Source organism: Arachis hypogaea, chromosome 9, assembly GCF_003086295.3.
Source record: "Arachis hypogaea cultivar Tifrunner chromosome 9, arahy.Tifrunner.gnm2.J5K5, whole genome shotgun sequence".
Lineage (NCBI taxonomy): Eukaryota > Viridiplantae > Streptophyta > Magnoliopsida > Fabales > Fabaceae > Arachis > Arachis hypogaea.
This window is the reverse complement of record NC_092044.1, coordinates 77,742,788-77,748,100: the sequence shown is the minus strand read 5'-3', so window position 1 is coordinate 77,748,100 and position 5,313 is coordinate 77,742,788. Positions and strand designations below refer to the sequence as shown.

The following is a 5,313-nucleotide window of genomic DNA, read 5'->3' as shown; positions in this document are numbered from 1 at the left end:
ATCACGGCTCTAAGATAAGCATGATATGCTTTGTGTTCATGCCCTCTTAGAGTGCCTTGAAAAACCAAACTTGTTGTTCACTATATGTTGCATACAAAGATTCACCTAAGTGTCTGTCAAAGTGGATTTGAAATTCATGAACCTTGCTTTATTAACTACTATTAAAGATTTAAAGGAAAGGATATAAAACATGGGTTGCCTTCCAAGAAGTGCTTCTTTAGCGTCATTAGCTTGACGGTTAGCCTTCGTCAGGGCGGTTGATAGTACTTCAAGTCTTCCCCTCTTGCAGTAAATCTATCTCTATTGGCTTCATTAAGAATCTCCACATGTTCTAAGGAGAGAACTCTGCTGATGGTATATGCTTGGGGTAGCTGAGATGGAATGGTGGGGAGATAATGTGGGATTAGTGGGAATGAGCAGAGATCACTTTATCTTCTAGAGAGAAATCCTCTATAGGGATCTTTTTGTTCCACCATCCCCTTGGCACCTTTTTCTTTTCTTCCCTTGGTGCTGCCTTGCTCCTTGTGGCCTCCTTTTCCAGGGAAACCTTGTTGCTAGTCTCATATAACTTTTCTGGTTCAGCTCCTCCTGGGTTTCCCTTGGCTGTTGTGCCTCCTGACTGCATTGCTTGTCAACCAAAGGGATTCCCAGGTGTCCTATTCGTGCTTCCTTGTTTGTTTCCTCCATGGGTGTCCTATTGTGGTTCTCCCTGAATTCCTTGTTTTCTTGATCTGTTTCTTGTGAGGGCTTGAAGACATTGAAGGTAAGTTATTCATCATGTATCCTCAATATTAGTTCTCCTTGCTCCATATCTATAAGTGCTCTGGCTGTGGCTAGAAAGGGTCTCCCCAGGATGATTGGATGGATGTGACTCTCTTCTATCTCCAGGACAACAAAATCTATAGGAAGGAAGTAGTTCCCGACCTTCACCAACACGTTTTCAACCACTCCTATTGCTTGTTTTTTAGTTTTGTCAGCCAATTGGATGATTACATCTGTGGGTGTTAGCTCATTGATTTGAAGCTTCTTCATGAGGGATAACGGTATTAAGTTGATGCTTGCTCCCAAGTCACAAAGTTCCCTATCAATCCTTATTTCTTCTATAGCACAGTAGAAGTCAAAACTCCCTGGGTCCTTTCTTTTTGTAGGCAACTCTGACTGAATGAGAGCACTGTACTCCTTATTCATCACTATTGTTTGCCCACCCTTCAATAATTTCTTCTTGGTCAGCAGCTCCTTCATACACTTAATGTATGAGGGCATTTTTGGAGAGCCTTGATGAATGGTATGTTTACATGGAGGGATGCAAACATGTCAAAGAATCTTGAGTATACTTTCCCTTCTACACCCCCTTGAGTCTTTGGGAAAATGGTGCTTTGGGTGCATAGGGGTTCAATACCTCCTTCTCCTCTGGCTCTTTTCTTTGTGTAAGCTTACCTCCTTGGTCTTTCTCGTATGAATGCACTTTTAAACCACCTTGGGGGTGCCCTGATGATTTGTTCACTTCTTCCAAATTCTCCTCATCACTTATAGTGACCATTTTGCATTCTTCCCATCTCACTTTCTTTGCTTCTCCTCTCGGATTTTTCTTTGTGTCACTTGGGAAGCTATCAGTAGGCTTAGGGATCTACTAAGAGAGATATCCTACTTGAGATTCAAGCCTCTTGATGGTATCCCCTTGATTCCTTATATTAGCTCGTACTTAATCCTTGAACACTCAATTGTCTTGAACTTCCTTGCATATGCCTTCGAGCAAGGTCTCAATTCTGGAGAGTCTATCTTCGGATGGTGATGGTGGGTTGAGGTTAGAGTGTTGAGACTGGCCATTTTGGGTTTGATATGGCTACTGAGAAGTGTTGTTAGGTGGGTGTTGAGATGATATCCGTGTGAAATGTTGGTATGCTGCATTATTGTTGGGGTTGTGACGTATCCGATCTTGGCTTTGGTCTTGTTGATTTTCCCACCCAAAGTTTGGATGGTTCTTCCAATCAGAATTGTAGGTCTTGGAGTATGGATCATGTGATTGCCTGGGTGAGTTCCCAACATAGTTGGCTTGTTCCCAGTCATCTCCTTCTTCTGTATTCACTCCTTCTTGAGCTGGTGATGGGGTGGTGACTGTTGTAACTTGGTTCCTCTCCATCTGCTTTGTAAGGTCAGCAAACTGCTTAGTGATCATCTTGTTTTGAGCTAGCAGTGCATTCATATGGTTCAACTCCATTACTCCTTGAGTGTTGCTCCTCTCAGAAGCATAAAAGTAGTCATTCTCAGCTACAGTCTCAATGACATCTATGGCTACTTCAATGGTCTTTTTCTTATTTAGAGATCCCTAGAAGAGTGGTCTACTGCCTTCTTTGATTCGTAAGACAAGCCTTCATAGAAAATGTGTAGTTGCACCTATTCATTGAACATGTCTGGCGGGCACCTTCTTGTTAAGTCCTTAAACCTCTCCCATGACTCATAGAGAGTTTCACCATCTTGTTGCCTGAAGGTTTATACCTCAGATCTCAAGCTGTTGATCCTTTGAGGAGGATAGAATCTCGCCAAGAACTTGTTCACCATAATCTTCCCAGGTTGTTAATCTCTCCTTTGGGAAGGATTCTAGCCATTTAGATGCTTTGTCCCTGAGTGAAAAGGGGAACAAAAGCAATCTATAGGTGTCAGAATGAACACCATTAGACTTCACAGTATCAGATATTCTTTGGAAGGTGGTTAAATATTGATTGGGGTTTTCTTGGGTGCTTCCTCCAAATGAACAGTTGTTCTGGACAAGGGTGATGAGCTGGGGCTTCAGTTCAAAGTTATTGGCGTGTATGGTTGGTTTTTGGATGCTACTTCCACAGTTTCCTAGATTTGGATAATATAAGAGCCCAGAACTCTTCTCTTCTGCCCAGCATGATCTGCTAGACCTTCTCTGGCAAGGTTGTGTGTCTCTTTCTCATGGTGGTTTTCCATGTTCTCCTCCATGTCTGTCTCAAAATCCTCCTCTTTGATCGGGGGAAACTTGTCTCTCAACAAATTCCCATTCGGCAAGTGTACCGAATTTGTCGTCAAGTAAAAACTCACAATAGAGTGAGGTCGAATCCCACAGGGATTGATTGATCAAGCAACTTTAATTAGAGGAATGATCTAGTTGAGCGAATCCATAAATAGAGTTGATAATTGCAGAAATTAAAATGGCAAGAAAGTAAATGACTGGAAGTAAATGGCAGAATTGTAAATGGGAATGGGGGAATTGCTCATAAAAGTAAATTGCAAAAAATAAAGAGAATGGGTAAGATCAGAAATGGGGAGTTCATTGGGCTTAGGAGATGTTGCATTCTCCGGATCAATTTCATTTTCATCTCTTCCTCAATCAATGCACTCATTGATCTCCTTGTCAATCTTAAGTGATTGAATCACAATTTCTTGCAATTCAATCTCTCAAATCTTGATCAATAGCCAATTCCTTGGTCAATTGCTCATGAGAAGAGATGAAGTGTGGTCACTGATTATACCACATGCACTTCCCAAATCAAATGCTTAGAGGGTTATAGCCACATACCCATCCACACTCAATTTGGTCCAGCATGAGAAAGCATTTCTAGCTAATCTCTTCATTCCTCTTTCAAGGATCCGAAGAGATCCATGTTTGAATAGCTTCTTTTCCAAGATCACTATCCAATTGGATGAAGATCGAAAGCTTTCAAGTAAAATCGAAAGGAAAGATAGAAGAAGAAGAAGAAAATTAGTGTTGATCCATCAAATTACAACAGAGCTCCCTAACCCAATGAAAGGGGTTTAGTTGTTCATAGCTCTAGAAATCAAAATCAAAGATGGAGAATACATGATAAAGCTAGAAGTGCAGAGAAAGTAAAAATACAAGAGTAGTTCTCTCTCCTTGCCAAAAAGCTCCCCTCTATTTCAAAACTACTCCTATATATACTACTCTTCTCAGCTTCTAGTTAGCTCTCCAAGTCTTGGGCTTCTGGATCTTTGAAGCAGTTCCTTTCTTCAATTGGGCTTGGCTTACTTGCAGAGAGAAAGTGTGAAGTGGGCAGAGAGCTTTAGCTCAAGACGTTAGGGCTGTTTAATAGTTAGTGAAAATACAAGTTCGAGAACGTTAGTGACACTTAACATTGTCACTAACGTTGCCATGCTCCCCTTTGTCTCCCGTTAAAGCCCACGTTAACTGGGTTAACGTGGCTTTTAACGTTGCCTTGTTAGCCTTTGAGAACGTTAGTGACACTCAACATTGTCACTAACGTTCAAGTGTGCCCCTTCTTGCTTCACGTTAAAGCTCACGTTAACTAGGTTAACGTGGCTTCTAACATGGCTTCTGCCATCCTTCGAGAACGTTAGTGACACTCAACATTGTCACTAACGTTCAAGTGTGCCCCTAGGTCTCACGTTAGAGTCCACGTTAACTAGGTTAACGTGGCTTCTAACGTGGCCATTCTTAGCCATCCCAACGTTAGTGACAATGCTGAGTGTCACTAACGTTGGCTCATTCTTCATTCCTCATCGTTAGCTTCCACGTTAACCAAGTTAACGTGAAGGTTAACGTGGCTCTTGGGGGTTGTGTGGTTGCTCCAACGTTAGTGACAATGTTGAGTGTCACTAACGTTGTCGACAACTCTCTATCTCTTACGTTAGCTCCCACGTTAACCAAGTTAACGTGGGAGTTAACGTGGCTATTTGCACCTTAGGCCAACGTTAGTGACAATGTTGAGTGTCACTAACGTTGGCTTCTCTTCCCCCTTTAACGTTAGAGGCCACGTTAACTAGGTTAACGTGGCTTCTAACGTGGCCATTTATGAGCAATTGCCAACGTTAGTGACAATGTTAAGTGTCACTAACGTTGGCTCAACTTCTCTTCTCTACGTTAGAGTTCACGTTAACTTGGTTAACGTGACTCTTTAACGTGGGCATTGATGGCTTTTGAGAGTGTTTTTGGCAATCACTTTTCTCCTTAACTTTGCAAGTTACCTCCCATTCCTTGCTTCCTTTTGGTCCTGAAATCAAGCAATAGAGTGCATCAAAGTTCTAGTCCAAGTCATGGGTAATGCAATATATAATTTTGTCATTAAAATCATGCAAAATCCTCATGAAATAATGTAAAATGCACAATGTATGCTTGAATCAAGGTCTGAGTGACTATTTGCCCAAAACTAACTTATTTCCTAAGAAAATGCATGAAATTACCTAAAAACAGTAAAGAAAAGGTCAGTGAAACTGGCCAAAATGCCCTGGCATCACAACACCAAACTTAAAGCTTGCTTGTCCCTAAGCAAGTACTGGAACAAGAGAGTGATGAATGGAATCTCTAGAGAAATG

General features: G+C 41.6%; 1 non-coding gene across 1 annotated transcript; it reads left to right on the top strand.

The window, feature by feature from the left end:
- Positions 1–2,404: 2,404 nt before the first annotated feature.
- Positions 2,405–2,511, top strand: LOC112713359 (small nucleolar RNA R71). Its single transcript, XR_003158332.1, has one exon. It is a non-coding gene; the product is annotated as a small nucleolar RNA R71 (small nucleolar RNA).
- The last annotated feature ends 2,802 nt before the right edge of the window (positions 2,512–5,313 follow it).